At 35.6% G+C, this 19114-nt stretch overlaps 1 long non-coding RNA gene across 1 annotated transcript in view; it reads right to left on the bottom strand.

Annotated features, from left to right (window-relative positions):
- Positions 1 to 17303, bottom strand: part of LOC140619995 (uncharacterized) — a 42849-nt gene extending 25546 nt beyond the window's left edge. The window contains exons 1-2 of the long non-coding RNA XR_012019751.1: positions 17184 to 17303; positions 15767 to 15859 (exon numbers count right to left, since the gene is read on the bottom strand). This is a non-coding gene — a long non-coding RNA (uncharacterized lncRNA). The remainder of the gene's footprint in view (positions 1 to 15766; positions 15860 to 17183) is intronic.
- Between the last annotated feature and the right edge of the window lie 1811 nt (positions 17304 to 19114).

Below are 19114 nucleotides of genomic sequence, written 5' to 3'. Positions count from 1 at the left end.
TAGAATTGCTAACATGGACTATTTCTTCCTTGAGACCTGACAGCTTGTAACCCGTTGTCCCCTTTTCATATAGAAATACTTGATATAAGGACACCCTCAGAGAGACTCTCAGGGAGCAACTTCTTTTTCTTAAAGAGCTTTGTTACATATTTGAGCTTAGTGAGAAGGCCCTGTGACTGCTGGTAACACTCTGGCTCTCTCTGTCTGTTCCAGGACCTTCTCAGATGGAAAAAATGGAGAGGACAGACTAACTGATCACCCTTCCCAATCCTCCATAATCTTAGAAGAATAGGAAAAGACCAGCTCTTGGTATAACGATAACAATCTCTTTCACTGCATGGAAGACAGAATTGAGTTGCTCATTTGTGGTTAAAACAGGACTTTTAAAATAACCAATCTAGCAAAGGCACTGAGAATCAGAAACCAAAACATGTAACAATTTATTTTAGAAAAATGTCCTACAAAGCAATCTCACAATTGGAACTTGAAAGGGCCCAGATACAATCATGTTCTATAGAGGCCCTTGAAATTGACTATGGCACTGAAGGGATTCTAAGCAATATTACCCATGGAGGAAGAGGAATGGGGTATCGATCACAATGTCATGTTCTGCCTTCTTCTCAAATTACAAAGTCAGAAGCAGTCCAGAGTTGAGGAATGGTGTCCTTACTCTGCTGGTATCCACCCTGCGTGGGTTATGAGGGTGGGCTAGGCAGTGCCTTCCTAGGGCTTCTTTTCAGAGAGCCCATCTCTCATGATGATCTCAGCATCCCTTCCTCCTGGCCAGAGAGATGGATGGCCTGTGAGATTTCTTCCTGTATGCCTTCTCATTTCTCTATGTCAAGGTGGCTCTAAATCAGGTTACTCTACAATCTCTGAAGTTTTCTTTTTAGAAGGAGTTTGGGAAGTCCTGCCAAGTGTAAAGAACACAGCAGAACACAGCATCTCCTTCCTCCATGGAGATGTGAAAACTCAATACGACATAATTTCACCTGAAGCCTCGTCTGCTTACATGACTTTTGGAAATTTTATTATAATAAATATCCAGGGGCACTGGTTTCTTTTCTTTTTTCTTTTTTTGATTTTTTTTTGTTTTGTTTTTAGAGAGAAAGTGGAAAGGGGCAGAGGGAGGAGAGACAGAGAATCTTAAGCAGGCTCCACATCCAGAGTGGAGCCCAACATGGGGCTCGATTTCATGACTCTGAGATCATGACCTGAGCCAAAATCAAGAGTCGGATGCTTAACTGACTGAGCCACACAGGAACCCAGAGGGACTTTTTTTTCTATGATTCTAATCAAAATAAGTTGTACCCATTCTTATAAGGCATTCTCTTGTACCCCAGAGATTCTGAGGGTCTATATTCTTTACGTGGGGTTTTACCACACCTTTGCAAGCTAAGCCCTTTTGGTTTATCTATATCAACAGCCTCAATGTCACCTAGGGAAACTGAAAATTCTTGGACATCATCCCAGATCTATTGAATCATACTCTCTGGGAATGGAGCCCTGTGGTCTATGTTTTAACAGATTAGATAGGTCAACTTATCTGAAGTTTACCTTTGTGTTGACTGAAATAAAACATGGGCTTCCTAATCAAATGAATAGTTCAAGAAAGATACGAGGTGGTGGTTAAAACTTCCCAGTACAAAACTGAGTAGCACAGTTTAAGGCAACATTATTTACAAAATCATAATAAATGACTAATCATAAGTGGTTTTATTAAATGGGTTGATATGTGTAAACTAGTGAGACTAGTGCCTGACACAGAATAATGCCCTACTCTTTCTTTCCAAGGCCCCAGGCTAGAGGTTGGCACCTAAGGTGCTTTTGTGAGATGTCAGAGCCCCTGACCATTTGGGCCCCTAAGTGCACAAATGACCTCTCCCTGCATGCTGCCCAATGGGATTTGACCAGAATAAAACATAGACTTCTACTGAGTAAGCCAAAGAGAACTTGAATTCCTTTGAGTAAAATATCACATAATTGAGTTCTGCATCTGTGTAATTCTCCAGCATGAGTTTTAATGCTAGGATGGTCTGCTTTAATGTTTTACCCAAATGTATTTCTGTGGCAAGGCTCAAAGATGACTACATAGATGTAAAAATATGAAAAAATCCATGCTTTTCCAGGGCATCGTGAATATCCACATTGCAGCTATTTCCTCTCTGTCAAAATAAAGGGTTGTGTACAATTGGTATGGTGGTTAAATGAATGGATTCTGTATTGGTACAGAGAGGCATGCAAATTCCACCAGTTACTTAGTCTCCTAACCTCGGGAAAGCCACTGAACATTTCTAAGGATCAATTACTTCATTTGTAGTTGGGGACAGTGTTGTGATGATAAATGAGATAAATGTGTTGGAAGTGCTCATCACAATGCCTAGCAGGTAGTCAGTGCTAACTATTGCTATTCCTTTATATAGATTCGGAGTCAAGAGGAGAAAAAGAGATTAACATCCTGTTTCAGAAGCGCCTCCCTGACGCCCCCCCCCCCAACACCCCTTCCCCGAGTTGGAAAGTTTGTGCTTCGTGCCAGAATCATATTGCAGGATAGAGGTTATGTGCCAAGCATGAAGGGAGTGCATTTGTAGGAGAAATAGAAAAAAGACGAAGGGAAACTTTGTCTTTCCATATGCAGACACTTGCATAATATTTCCTTCTTGAGTTCTTGAATCCCAACGAGAGAACTGAGCGTATGTTTGGGAAGAAGACTCATGAATTAATATTTTTCCCAGTAGAGAAGCTCACAGAAACTTTGAAGTGTTTATTAAAGAGTTGATAATGAGGAGAAAACTTTTTGAAAATCATATTAAAAAGTACCTCCCAAACTGCTTCAATAATTTAACCTTGGAATCACAAGACTCTACTGGAATAGAAAGAATACATTTTTCTCTCTCCCACTGTCCCTGGTGTATCACATGCATGCTGAGAGCAGTGATGGCCTCTTTCTAGGAGTTGGTGGTGAAATGATACTCTTTTTGTGACCAATCGAATAATTACTAAAGTTGAAATTTGTAATCCTGATATCGAATATTTCATAATGACATCAATTTAAACTTAATACTGCTCTTATCTTTTGACAAAAATAAGGTTTAATATGCCTTTTCTCCTAGAGGGGGTGAAATAAGGAAAGACTTTATTATACAAGATAATTAAAATTCTTCCTGAGGTTAAAAGTGATTTAAAAAGAATCACAACATGAGATAATTAGGCCTTATTAGACACTTTATCTGCTTCACTGAAGTCACTTTTTCCAGGATGATAAAATGTGCCTTTGTCTTTTTTTAGAAAGCTGGATACCAAATTTGGGGAAAAAAATGATCTTTCCTCCTCCTCTTAGACTCAGCACATGACTGTGTGAATGGATTTGGGGAAATAATTTAATGACAGGGTTACAGTTTCCAAAAGCTAGACCTTTATAGAATGTGATGGTTTTCAAGTACTTATTCATTTTTCTAGTGGTATTACATTTTGTCCTCTATTTTTAGTTGGTTAATAGAAAATGATATGAATTTGTGTTTTCTGGTTTTTTTTTTCCCTGACAGGCAGAATAATAACAGATTAGTTTTGGGATGTTTAACAAAATCCTTTTGTTACTTGACAGACTCGTTTATGCTTTCTTGTGCCATAACAGGTAAGGCAAAGAATGTCAGTGTTTGTATTTTTAATGTCTAATGAACATATAATATAGGTTATTACAATAACTGTGCAATAGTGGATGGTATTTTTTAGATGAAAAGTGGTTCAGGCATTTAAAGCACATGATGTTTTTGTAAAAGGAAGCAGGTACCCTAGGAGCATGGGAGTTTTGCCAGAGTTCTAAACTGTATCCCTACATGAGGTCTGGTATTGCTTTTCTATTCTGCTTTTAGGCCCAATGACGGGGATGCTGTGACTGCCACCCTCTGCTAATGGCTCTTTGGGCTTCCAATGGATTTTAACAATGTTCAATGCAACTAGCAATAAGTGAATCAAATAGTGCTTGTTTGTTCCATAAATATCCAACTTATTTTTATCTATTGATCAGTGAATGAAAAGAAATTGTTATACTTTGTCTTTAAGAGAACATCTCAGTTCTATTGACAATGGTCTTGCTGTATAGGTTTATCAAATCATTCTTTGCTTCTAAGTGACCCTTTCCTTTGGGTAAAGGGTAATGTATAGATCAGTGCTTTGAGTGCCAAGTGAAACATTCAGATAATTTGGTTGAAAGCTAGGTACATAGAATTGTTAAGCAAAAGTCTATTTTGAGAGAAAATATCTAAAGGGAAGTAGTATGCTTTGGTGGATAAATAGCTTCTGTCATACTTTTACAGGGTCTATTGTAAATGATATAAAGGAAATTGTTGCTTTAAGGAGAAACTCAAACATTAAAATACAAATGAAATTAATCCAAATTGTGAGCATCAAGGGTGTCCATTAAAGAAGGCTCTAAATGTTTTCATTTATGTGTACTGCTGCTTTTCAGGTATAAGAGCTACATACTTTTTTCTTTTTTTGTCTCTCCTAAGTTGATAGATCCTATTAGGAACAGTAGCATATCTTTAAGGTCCTGGTAATGGGTAAGGATTAATAAAAATGTGCACAGGGGAATCCCTGGGTGGCTCAGCGGTTTAGCGCCTGCTTTTGGCTCAGGGCGTGGTCCTGGAGTCCCAGGATCGAGTCCTTGCATCGGGCTCCCTGCATGGAGCCTGCTTCTCCCTCTGCCTGTGTCTCTGCCTCTCTCTCCCTTTCTCTGTGTCTCTCATGAATAAATAAATAAATAATCTTAAAAAAAAAGAAAATGTGCACAAAAGATGAACATACAGCTTGACAAATTATTACAAAGCAAATGAACATACAGCAACTATCCAGGTAAAGAAGCAGAACACTGCCAGCACAGTTATTTTTGTACATCGATTTTTAATCAGGTGAACTTACTACATCTTTATGAATCCTAATAATCAGTGAAATCTTTTGGATTTTTTCTGTACACACATATTATCCATGAAAAGTGGAAGTTTGGTTTCTTCCTAATCCTTTTACCTTTTATTCTTTCTTTGCCTTCCTGTACGGGCTAAAATCTCTAGCATAATGTTGAATAGAGAGAACAATAGCATTTTCATCCTTCCTCAATCTCAGAAAGAAATGTTTAATATTTCACCATTAAATATAATGCTTGATATTTTTTGTCACTTGCTAAATATTTATCTTGACAAGATGTTGAATTTTATCACATACTTTTCCTGCCTCTCTGCAAATCATCATAATACTCAGTAAATGAACTGAATTACATTGATTTTCTAATGTGAAAACAACTTTGAATTCCTGGGGCAAATCAAAGCTGGTCATATTGTATTATTTCTTTGTATAGCTAGATTCAATTAGCTAATATTTTATTTAGAATATTTGAATCTCTGTTCACAAGTGAGATTGGCCTGCAATTTTTCTTTTCTGTCCAGTTTTTAGAGGAAGGTTATCTTGACCTCTTGAAATTATTTGAAAAGTGTGTCCTCTTTTTCTGATCTCTAGAAGATTTTTTGAAAGATTAGAGTTATTTCTTTCCTAAATATTTAGAATAACTTGCTAGTGAAGCCATGTAGGCCTGAAGTTTTCTCTATGGGAATGTTTTGAACTCTATTATTTTTATGTCAGTTTTCTAAGTTGTGTTTTTCTTATAATTGGTCAATTTCACCTAAATTTTCAGAACTCTTGGTGTAAGATTATGTTTTCCTCCTATTATCATTTTTGGTATCTGCAGCATTTTCCTCTTCTTTCCTGATATTCTTTGTGTTTTCCTTTTTCACCCATAATCAGTGTTTCAAGGTGTTTATAAATTGAGCTTTTCTTGGGTCCCTCTACTTATTTGTTTTCTGTTACAATCATTTATGGTCATGCCTTTATTATTTCCTTCTTTTTACTTCCTTCAGGTTTAATGTAATCTTTCTATCTATGGATCTGAAAGCTTAGCTCACTAAATTTTAGGCTTTTCTAATATTGACATATGTATTTTCCATCTGAATTCTGTCTTTTCTGAGTTCCATGAGTTTGAATATATACTAGTTGTGTTATCCATGAATTCAGATTTTCTAATTAACTTTGTGATTTCTTTTGTGACTCATTGGTTAATTAGAAGTATATTTCTTATATTAAACCATATGGGAAGATTTTTAGAGCATCTTCTGCTTATTAATTTCTAACATAATTACATTGTGCTCAGAGAATATACTCTGAGATTTTGATTTGTTGAGATGGTCTTTCTGGTCTAGTTTATTCATTCTCTAAAGCTGTTTCATATATTTTGAAAAGGAAATACATTCTGCAATTACTGAATTTGGTTGTTCTATATTACCCACTAATTCAGGTTTGATAATCATGTTCTTCAAATTTGCCATTTTCTTATTGATTTTTGTCTGCTTCTTTTCTCAAATACTGAGTGAGGTATATTAAGATTCACTAATATGCTGGTGAATTAACCATTTTATTTGCATTTCTGCTGCTTTTTGTTTTATTTTGGGGTTATATTATTAGATGTGTATGATTTAGAATTGTTATGTCTTCCTGGCAAATTGAACATTTTATCATTACACAGGAACTTCTTTATCTTTACCAGTGCCTTTTGCCTTAAGTTTTATTTTGTGCAGTACTTATGTGCTACACAAGCTTTCTTTTGGTTCATGTTTGCTTGGTATATCTTGTTACATCCTTTACTTTAAGCATTTCTGTAGCCTTATAATTTAGAAGTCTCTTTTAAACAGTATACATTTTCCCCCTTAATCTAAGGTAACAGGTGTTGTCTTTTAAAAAAGCTTTTTAATCCAGTTACATTTAATGCACTTATTTATATATTTGAGTTTAAAACTACCATCTGTCTATGCATTTTTTTGGTCATGCCTTTTCTTTCATTTTATTCTTTTTCTATCACTTGAATTGAATATTTTTTTAAAAACATAGTTCATTTTCTTAACTTTACCTTATAAATTTGGAAGCCTATATATTTGTTTTCTATTCTTTTAGTAATTACTCCTAGAAATTAGAAGCCTTCTTGGCTTATCAAAGTCTAATGTTAGTCAAAACTTTTACTCTTCTAGATAATATAAGAATATTAGATCACCTACACGCCATTTAAAATTTATGTAAACTTTGTTATATTTTTTGTATATTTCATTTTCCTTCAAAATATACTTTAAATTCCACTGACATTATATGTCATTATTATTTTTTTACATAGAATGAAACAAAATTTTTATAGTCAAAGCAATATTATTGTTTTACGTAGTCAAAATTAACAAAGCTTTTCAATGTTAATTAAATATCCACATATATGTGTAGGTATGCATGTATATATATATGCATATATGTATTATCTATCTCTATCTATCTATCTATCTATCTATCTATCTATCTATCTATCATCTCTCATCATCTATCTGTCTATCCACACATGCTGAGAGAAAGCAAGAGCAACAGAAAGATTTATTTCAAGGAATTGGCTTATGCAATTGTGAGAGCTGTCAAGTCTGAAGTCCACAGGGCAGGCTGGCAAGCTGGCAACTGTCAGGTAAGAATTGATAATGCTGTCTTGAAACAGAATTTCTTTGGCAGGGAAACCTTAGTATTGATTTAAGTCCTCTCAATATATTTGTTGAAGTCCACCTATATTATTGACAATAATCTTTTAGTCAACTGATTGAGATGTCTACCATATTTACAAAATATGTTCATAGCAATACCTTCATCACTGTTTGATTGAGTAAGTGGGTACAATAGCTTAGCCAGGTTGAGATTGACAGATAAAACTAATCACTGGAGACTCCAATTAAACATTTATTAGACATTTTGGCATATTCAATGTATCTTGTCATGTCTTTTGTAGTTTTTATCCTTTTTCTCATTATTAAATTGTGGATTTTTTTCTGATATATTTTTAAATGTACTAATTCTCTTTTCAGCTATGTCTAGTCTGCTGTTAAATTTATCTACTAATGAAAATATCTGGGCAGCCCGGGTGGCTCAGCAGTTTAGCTCTGCCTTCAGCCCTGGGCCTGGTCCTGGAGACCTGGGATCGAGTCCCACGTCGGGCTCCCTTGCATGGAGCCTGCTTCTCCCTCTGCCTGTGTCTCTGCCTCTCTCTCTCTCTGTGTGTGTCTCTCATGAATAAATAAATAAAATCTTTAAAAAAAGAAAAAAAAATATTCTGTCACTTTTTATGATTTCCTTTTCCTTCTAAAATTTTCAAGCTCATCTCTTACAACACAGAAAACCTACTTATTTTACAGAATGTGCCTGTTATTTCTAATATCTTAATTTCTTATTGACCTTTTTATTTTCTATTTGTTTCTTCTGGTATTTTGTAGTTTGTCCTGTATCTTAGTATTTGTACTGGCTTTGTAGGTGCCTTTTTTTTGTACTGGACATTGTGTTTGAAAAATTACTTATATAAATAATTTGAGGGCTAAGATAATGTTATCTTTTTAACAGATGATATTTGCTTGCAACGTGCCTGGGTGTGATGATATTTCAAGATAACCTTAACCCAAATTTATGGGATAAAATATCTTGAGATATCGAGATGAAAAAAGACATTCTGAAGACGTTTCCAATGGTAATTTAATATGGCTACCATTAACTATTCAGATACAGTCTTTAACGGACTTGGCTCAAATGAAGTTATGTACCAAGATTTCCATCCTGGGAGACCAAAACCTTGAGTTTTCCCCTCTAGCCCTGGAAATCCACCAAAAGTTCATCTTAATTTCTCAGTCTTCTCTTTTTAATTAGTAAAAGTAGCCTTGAGTATTATCTCACCTTCGTATTCTGGATCACCAACTCATAATTACTTAATATTGTGTTATAGCTCTTGAAAGTTTTTTATTTTCTTGCAGGGAGGAGTGGTCATTGTCACCCAGTACATCATTACTAAAAACAGAAGTACTTTTATTTACCCTTTTTATGATATAAACAATATTTTACTTGGCTTCTTAACTGGAACATTTAAACAAATAGTGACTTGCTTATAAATGGATTAATTACCTATGAGTAATTATTCCTAATTTTATCATTTTTCATATCTATATTAATTAAATTGTATGAAAGATGAGTTGAAGTAACCAGAAAAATATTATGTAAGAAAAACCTTATGATAAATCTTCACTAGTTATAAAGTTTTGTCACTGGTTTGGTCTTACATCCCAACTAATTGTTTTTCTTTTACCCAGTTTGTTCCTTTTCTGTCCTTTTTTTATTATCTTCATTCTTTTGTTGTAAGGGCTTCACACAGTTAGTTGACTCATCCTAACTTCTTTTTTCTTCCCTTCATTTTACATGTTCAATTTGTATAGATTGTATAAATACTGACCAAGCCTTAAGCAACGTTTGCATCTCCTATTGGTAGAGTTTGTAAGCAGTCACTTTTCAGGTTATCTTGTTGCTAGTAAGCCTAGAAGAAGAGCTCTAGGAATGTATTCTTTATCTAGGTGTTTGTCTAATGCTGACATCTAGTTGCCCATCCCTTGATTCCTGTCTTACACTGTATTTCTCTGTTGAAGCTGTTTTTCTCACTTTGACAACAGGAATCTCTTGACTAGCTCTCTCTAGGTAGGGATAGACCCTGTCCCTTCAACTCTTACTTGATACCTGGGGTCATACAGTGAGTGAATTGAATTCTTGAAACCATGATATTATTTCTTCTTGGAACCTTCTGTTGCTTGGCCTTTCCTCAGAGAATAAATTTCCACAGCCACTGGAGTTCTTCTGAACCAAGCTGATGTGTACTATACTTCTTTGGACTCTGTGGTTTGGAACACTGGGTACTTGCCCCTCCCTCAATGGAACTGCTTATCTTGATTTGGCCTATTTCTTACTATCCTGGACTATTAAAGATTGAAAACATATTATGATTTCTTTGGCTATGGCTTTGTTGCCCCTCCTTGGTATTTTTGTACTTTTATATTTCCTTTTTTCCCCTTCTTTTGCAACCTTTTCGTCTTCTGTGATTACATCTCTTAACCTTTCTCTGCACTGTTGCTTTTGATACTTTTGCTGAAATTCATTCATTGCAAGTTAGGTAGTGTTCATATTTCTGTTCTTTGTACTTTGCTATTTTCTGTTGGTCTCTGCTTATGCTTTGGCCACATGTGAAAACAGGTGAGTAACTTGGCCCACTAAGGTGTTATACACTAGCCACCTAATTACCTGGAGTACTGACTTTCCTGTTATCTATTTGTCACTATGACTTTTTTAGGGAGAAATTGGCTGTCAAAGGGAATTGGAAACAAATGATCCCTTTTATCTGAATATCACCAATGTTCTCATTTTAGAACATCCATCCCTACTGCTACATAGCAGGATTAAAGGAAACACCTGTCATGGTATTGTATTAACAGAAATTTTTTTTTCTTTTGAACATTAAGACAAGTGTACAAATAACCCAAACAGTGTACAAATAACCCAAACCCAAACTCTACAAATCACTTTATGTTATATAAGCAATTATGAGGTAACTTTTGAAAAGATATGAAGAAGTTATGAGAGGAGATTATAATAAAACTTATTCTGAATCATTAACATTTGTGAGAAGCTTGTGCAATGATGTTGTCACTCATAAAGCATATATCAAAATGGTAAAAAAAAAGAAGGGTAGCTAAAAATAAAGAAAATATTTTTATTTAAACATTCATGCTTCATCTATATAATGCAATTTGTCCTCTCAAAATTACTTGAAGCTATAAGAAGAATTGGATTTTTTCTCTCCCATTTAAATTTGTATGCTTGCTATCAAACAAGTTGAACAATGATTTAGATGAGAATGATTATTCTTAGCATTCCATAAACTCCGTCATTCTGACTCATTGGGCAATTGCCTGAAAAGAACATATTTAAACAGGAGTATCAGCAACCTGTTAAAAAAGTCCTCTAAAAAGTGAAAATTGAGGGGAGAGAAAGGAAATGTCCCCAAAGAACTCTGTAAAATTTTGATATCATCAAGAATTACTGTTGTGGTGTAGCTTTATCCATAGAGGAAGGAGGATGTGTTAACTGTCACAGGGAAAAGTGAATAAGAAGGTCATGATTGACTCTATGGGTACATGTACCTACATACTGTTGCATAGAGCAATAAAATAACCAAAGATTTCACCACGAATTGATACACACATGCTCATAAGAATCACCAATATCATAAGGAGCGATAAAAGTGACATTAAACATTTACAAGAGAAATGTAACTAATAGAAATGGCTGGAGGTTATCATTGTTTCTCAAGAAGTTTTTTACAGAAGAAAGTTAATAAATCTGATTTTGGAAACACAGCTGAGAACATCTGGTTAAGGGTAAACTGGAAGGAAACAGATGTGATATCACTACTATGGATGGCTGGGCAGTTAGAGGAAGGGAATGACGCACTCCTCATACAAACTATAAAACAGGTGCAGGAATATGATCTGGTTGTGATAAAAAACTTGAACTACCCAGACATCTGCTGAAAGCCTCATTCTGCTGAAACCAGGGCTTTGATAAACTCTTCAATTGCCTTGATGAGACTTTGTTCTTCAAGAAGATAGAAGTAACATGTAGAACTTTGGAGCTAAAGCTTACCAGGAAGGAAGAACTCACTGGTGATGCAGAAGTAATAGAAGACATAACAGATTTCATAATAAGAAAAAGTAAGGTAATTCCTAGGTTAATCTGACAAATGGATTAACATGGAGGAAATCAAATTAAAACAAAATCAGAGGAAAGTGTAGTTCATTGGCAGGTGTTTGTAGAGAAGAATGTGGCTTAAGATAGGTAGAAGTCTCCCCAAATGGAAATTCAGAAAACAAAATACACATAGTCCTAATGCACTATAAAAGGTAGAGGTATATAAATAAACTAATGTGACTACATAAAAAAATCTCTTTGCTGAGTTCCAATTTGATAAGAAATTCACTAGTATTGGAAGGAGACTTACATAACAAAAGACATAAAGAATGATACAAAACTGGAATACAGACTTTCTATAGGCTTAAGATAAATGCTAAAGAAACAGAAAGGTACTGTTGGGTACCTGGCTGGGTTGAATCTTTCTGAGAGTGAAGGGTGGTAGTCTCAAATTGGCCCTGTTTAACATCATTCCCTAAATATAGATGGAAGAGCACCTCCTTCAAATATCTCTCTTCACTGGATGTCTAGGTTCCACTCTCCTTTCTTTGGCTTTACAGATATGTTGGAACATTACTGGGGGGTAATTTGGACAAGGCCAAAAGATATTGGGTTAGGGATAAGCATTACTTTGTACATTCACTGAACAAAGTGCTAGATGCTAACCAAGGGGTGCTCTCCTAAGTCCCTGGTGGTTATGACAGCTAGCATAGGCTAGAGGTAGGTTGTGAACACCTTAGAGAGGGTTGGGTAGTCTGTGGACCATGGCTTAGGTACCATGTAACTTTTGGTTCCTCAAGCATCATCTTTCCTTCTAAGAAGATGAACCATCCCTTATTCCTGTCCCAATTATCTGGTGATGTCTAAGGACTCTTCAATTGCTCCTTTGTTCTCTTTCTTTCTTTTTTTTTTTTTCCTCCAAATTTCCTCACCCCACTCCTTCTCAATCAGGTCAAATTATTCTTAGACTCAGGGGGCATTCCTTTCTCCTTAAACCCAATTATTTCCAGGAGCTTGACACAAATCTTTCCTGAATCAAGGAAGCAAATGGAGGAAAGATAAGGGGAATTTTTTCAAAGTTATCTATAGTTATCTATTTTAAAAAATTAACCTTTTTATTTTAAGATAGTTGTAGATTCATATGCGGTGACAACAAATGATACAGAGATCCCATGTACACTTTACCAAGTTTCCCCCCAGTGATAACATCTTGAAAACTGTAGTACAATATCACAACCAGGATATTAATGTTGGTCAATCCATCAATGTTAATTCTAATTTCCCCAGTTTTGCTTGTACTAATGTGTATATGTTTAGCTTTATGTAATTTTATCACAGGTGTATGTTGACAGATCACCAATCAAGATACATAATAGTTCCATCACCATAAAACTTTATAGCTACATTTACTGCCCTCCAGTGCCCCTGCTCAAACCCTGGCAACAATTAATCTGTTCTCCATTTCTAAAATTTTATATTATCTTGTTTTTTCAAAAATATTATAAAAATGAAATCATTTAGTATGTAATCTTTTGGGATATTTTTTTCTTTTTCAACAATTTGGCATATTTTAAGGAATTAAAAAGAAGAGTTAACCTGTATTTGAGAGATCAGAAGAAGAAATAAATGCACGTTATTTTTGGCATGTTTTGTTTATTGGAAGTAATATTCAAAGTGGAAAGGCTAGAATAGACCATATGCTGCCAAATGTATATGACCAGTTCCAATCTCTATTCTAAGCTCCAAACCCAGATTTATACTTCCTTCTGGAAAGTTCCACATGGATCACTTGAAGAAAACTCAAATGCAACATGTTCAAAATCATGTGTCAGATGCCATCCTTTTCCTACAGAAAAATCCTGTGCTCCACCTGTATTTCTTTCCTTAACTACATGCACCATAGTCCCTAAAATCAACACTTATCTTCATGTCATAGTATCTGTCACTCCTGCCACTCCTTCCACTCCATGTCATTATCTCATTGTCATTAGCACCTTGATTTTTACCTATTACAAATACCTCTGGTTTGTGCTTCTTTCCATTCTCATTGCCTCTTTCTTAGTAAGACTCTTAATATCTTTTATCCAAACTACTGCAAAGCATATTAACTGCTCTCTTTCAGTCTCTTTTCCTTTGATATCTCATTAACCTCATTGTCTAGATTATCTTCCTAAAACAATGATGGGATCATATTATTCCTCTGACATTGATTACATTAAGTAAATCTGTTAACAATACAGACTATTTCATAATGTCATATTTACCGTAGAGGAAAATCCTGGAGTAGATGGCTTTTAGGGTCCCTTTCAATGATCATATCCTATAAGCCTATATAAGAAACACATTTGAAATCATGACCTATATCACACTTTGAAACTACTGTATAAAGTAGTGATTATAAAAAAGTGAACTAGATCATTTCTTCTAATGTGTGGGAAGTCTTACCCTAGCAATAAAGAGTAAAATATGCACTTAATCCCAATTAATTGTTCCACATCATACTGGGCAAGTCAAACCTGTGGATGCCTGCCTCTTCTCAGTCTTCTTCAACGAAAAATGTCTCTACTGTCATTGCTGGTTGAGGGCACCTTTCCCAGAGTGTCTTTAGGCATAGGTGGCCATTTCCTTTACCTTTAGTGTCCAGTCTTCCCTAACCTCATATTCTCAGCCACAGCTTATTGAACTGGAATTTACCCAAGGGCAACAATCACAGGCAGTCAACAGTATTTGAGAAGATCTGACTAGAAGGCTCTAAACAATATACCATTTTTATCCTTCAGGAATTTGACTTATAGATATAGAGAGGGAATACAAGAGTTAGCAGAAGTATAAATGGAAAGATATACACAGAAAAAGAAATGACAGAGAAAGAATTGAGCCATGTCAATCAATGAGAACTAGAGTGAACATCAACAAACCTTAGATAAAAAGCAAAAACATGGGGCAGCCTGGGTGGCTCAGCGGTTTAGCGCCGCCTTCAGCCCAGGGCCTGATCCTGGAGACCCTGGATCAAGTCCCACGTCAGGCTCCCTGCATGGAGCCTGCTTCTCCCTCTGCCTGTCTCTGCCTCTCTCTCTCTGTCTCATGAATAAATAAAATCTTTAAAGAAAAAAAAAAAAAGCAAAAAAAAGCAAAAACATAAGCTGGAGATTGGAGTTTCTTGGTTCCTAAATATCCATTTTGTCTTTCAAAGAGGCCTGACTGTATGTCTATTTCTAGATTCTAAGAGACCTTGAGTCCATTATTAGTTAGCATATGTATCATGTTAACTATGCATGAGGTAACTTGAATGAATCTCCATTCCTATGGCAAACAAGAACATTTTCTTACAAATTGCCTCCAGATAATTAATATTCCTCTCCAAAAGTGACTGGATAAAGTTGCAAAGTTAAAAATAGGAATGTGTTTTAAAAAAAAAAAAAAGCAGAATGTGTTGGCTTTTCTGATGCAAAAGCACTATAAAGAATTGGCTCAGGGTGTGGGTCCTAGAGAAGATAGAAGTCAGTCTCAATCAGTTTTCTTCATTTACTCACTGTGTGACCTTGAAAATGTACTTAGTATCTCTAAACTGAATTTTTCTTATTTGTAAAGTGGAGATAAGAACAGTCATTATCTTAGAGGTCAGTGGTGAGGTCTAAAGAAAGCAATACAAAAAAAGCACTTAATATAGGTTTTGATGCATAGGAAGCACTTATTGGATATTGTGAGTTGGGTACAGGAAGATTTAGAAGATGACTTTCAGTTTTATGTTGGTACCAATCACCAAAAAAAAAAAAAAAAAAAAAAAAAAGAACAGAAAGAAGAATCTGAGATGACCTTCAGGGTTGTCCCATATGGAAGCAAGGTGGCTTTATACCACTTCATGAATGAGTTATCAAATGCAGGCTATCCTGGGAAGCCCTAAAGCAGGTGTGTCTTTTCAATTGAGACAGTTCACCAGTGAGAGCTGACATCTAGGAACTGTGACTCAACAACTTTTCCTGAAGCTAGGGGTAAGTCACAGGTTTTCCTTGAAAGTATCTAGAATTAAGTCTCATTTGGTCTGGTTCACTTGATACTGACATGTCTATTATGTCTATTCCTTGACCAGTGTCTGTGGCTAGGGAGTGGAATGTACTATTTCCCAGGCCCAGATCCCATAACATACCCTGGCCATTGGGATAGTATCAGCAATTCAAGAGGAAGCATACAGGTTCAGAATGTCCAGGAATGATTCTCTGAAATCCAAAGCAGAATACACCTAATGCAGACAAATAAATGATTGTTGAAGCAAAACATGGGAAAAAAAATGTCATTTGTTAGGACATAAGTAAAAATGTAATAATGTTAGTGAGTTACTTTTCAGTACTCTAAAAAACAAAAGCATTGAATTACTCTCTGTGATCTCTGGAATGGTAATTTGGAAGGGCAACCATAAAGTACAGGGACTGGCTTTTTAAGAAATGTAGAAGAATTTATATATTCAGATGAGAATAGTATTTCAAGGTCATTACCTTGGGGATCTATCCACATAATGATAATAACTACTACTAATTGAATGTCTGTTCTTACAGGAACTTTAGGAATGTAGCTAAGAGAAAACAACATTACTTTAATCGCTGACCACCAAATTCTTCTCAGAATCAGCCTCTCCGGACATAACAAGAATGTCCTTGGGAGTGAGAAGAAAAGGTAATTACACTGATTTTCAAAAGAAATATAGCAGAAACTTTGGTAGTTGGGAGTTAAAGAAGGAGACATGAGGAAAATGTTGGGAGTAAGAGGAAGCAATTTTAATAGGAAAGTTGATTGGGAACAGAAAATAGCTCACCACATTTTTAATATTTATTTTTAAGTTCTGCTATTATTCTGCTCGTGTCTCCTAGGTACAGAGCCCTGTGTGAGTGGTGGTGCTTTGAAGAAATGAGAGGAAAAGTGCTGTGCTTCTTATGGGGTGGAAAAGAAAATGGTACAGGAGGCAGGATGCACAAGAGATAAAATGTTGAGTAGAAACAAGAATTTAGGAAGAGGACCATGGGATTTCAGCCCCAGTGGGACTGACAAGAACTTGGGGGCTGGTGTCATATCATGAAAAGGAAAGGAAGCATAGACTGACATCTGAATTAGAAATACACCATTTTTGCTTTCCCAAGAATCTTGTGTCACAATCCACATTTGCTGATGAGGAAGCTAGGACTCTGAAGGATCAAGTGACTTGCCCAAGGTCACACAGTTTATAAATTAGAACGGGTAGAATTTAATCTCAGGTCTGATTTTTAAAGCCCATGCCCTGATTTTCCTTTATACTATACTACTTGTCTTTATTTCATTTTTGTTCACAACTGTTTTGTATGGTCACTATTTAAATTTGACTTAAGAATTATCAGTTATTAGTAACTGATATATAACTGCCACTGAACTAAAACACTCATATTTGCATGGTCAGTACCTTCTCTTCCTAAAGGAGGATTAATACAGAAAGCCAAAATTTAATGGTCAAGAGTGACTTCAGCATAGACATAAGATACCTCATGTCTTTTCCCCACAATAGTAAAAATTCATCATTCATTTATGAACAAAAATACCTTTGAGAGAGAGTTGTAGGATCCAGCACCATATGCCCAGGGATCTGAGATAAGTCACGCATTGGGTGATAGGCAAACAGACCTCAAGCCTAGCTGTAGAATGTGCAGTGGCCTATGAACTTCTCAGCTTCTATTGGCCATGTTCTGGGAACCCCTGGAGAACACTCGTAGACAATCACTCACAGACGAGAGAGCCTTTGTGTAAATCCCAGTTTCCAGAGAGCTTCCAGCACTCTACTGGAGAAAATATTTACAAATTTGGAGGAACTAGAGTGTATAAGAGGGACAATTTGACTTTATCTATGTCATCCCTCTCCCAAGGTGACACAGCTAAAGGCCGAGAAAAATCTTCTTTGGCTCATGATATCTCCCATGGGAAAGAGAAAGAGTGGGTGAGTACCCACCTTCCCAGCTGTATGGAGGCTGCCAAAGGGGCCTATTTCTCTGTTACTCCATCCAGAGTACTGAGTCATGAGCTACATGATTGGCAGGCAAGAAGAGGCAAAGAGAGTGTCAAATAGAAATCTCAGAGTATACTAAAGGGATACAGATCCTAACTGCATCATGGATCACATTAGAGAAGCCTGTACATGTGCCACTGAGAATGTATTGCCTGCAGAGCCTCTCAATTGGCCTATGAGCACACCTAGTGCCCTACATGCCTCACCCACCCCTTCCACCTCTCCGTCCTGTGGACAGTCAGAAGAGTAGAAAGGAAAAAAAAAACATGAAAAAGAGTGTAGAAAGTCCATGTGATCTAAGGGATAGCATCAAAAGGACTAATTTGTGAATAACTAGAGTTCCAGAGGAGAAGAGGAGAGACAGAAAGCTATTTAAAGAAATAATGCTGTACACTTGAAACTAATTTAATATTATATGTCAATTTAATATTATATGTGATTTGGGTATCCATGTTAAAGAAGCTCAGAGGTCACCAAACAAAATCAGTTTGAAAAGGTTCTCTCTAAGACACATTAAAATGAAACTCACAAAAATCAAAGACAAAGAGAAAATCTTAAAAGCAGCAAAAAACTCAAACCAAAATAAAACCAAAACCCCACATAAAACCTTATACTTTACAAGTAACCTTGCACAAGGCTATTATGGATTTCTCAGCAGAAAATTTATAAGGCAGGAGAGAATGGAATGATATATTTAAAGTGATGAAAGAAAAAATATTGCCAATCAAGAATACTTTACTCAGCAAAGCTATTCTTCAGAAAGGAAGGAGAGATAAAGACATTCTCAGGCAAACAAGGCTGAAACCACTAAACTTGCATTAAAAGAAATGCTGACAGGGAATTCTTCAAGCTGAAATGATAAGATATTAATTAGTAACATGAAAGCCTATGAATGTATAAAACATACTGGTAAAGGTAAATATATAGGCAAATTCAGAATTCTCTAATTCTGTAATGTGGTGGAATGTTAACCACTTACCCCAGTAAAAAGGTGAAAGGACAAAAGTATTAAAAATAACTATAGCTACAATAACTTGTTAATAAACATGATATAAAAAGAGGTAAATTGTAATATTAAAACCATAAAATTAAGGGGGGAAGAAGAAGGGTAGAATTTTTGTATGTGATCACAGTTACGTTGTTATCAATGTAAAAGAGACTGCTATATCTCTAAGATGCTTTATGTAAGCCTTATAGTAATCACAGAGCAAAAATCTACAGGGGATTCACAAAACAGAAATAGCAGGGAATCAAATAATATCACTATGGAAAATCATCAATTCACAAAGGAAGGCAGAAAGACAAGAAAGAAACAAGGAAACCACAAAAGACCAGAAAACAATAGGATGGCATTAGTTAAGTCTTTACCTATTAATATTTACTCCAACTTAAATGGATTGAATTCTCCAATCAAAAGACAGAGTGGCTAGATGACTAAAAAAAGATCCAACTATATGTTGCCTCCCAGAG

Source organism: Canis lupus, chromosome 28 (assembly GCF_048164855.1).
Source record: "Canis lupus baileyi chromosome 28, mCanLup2.hap1, whole genome shotgun sequence".
NCBI classification, from domain to species: Eukaryota; Metazoa; Chordata; class Mammalia; order Carnivora; family Canidae; genus Canis; species Canis lupus.
The sequence above is the reverse complement of the archived record's forward strand: the minus strand, read 5'-3'. Positions and strand labels throughout refer to the sequence as shown.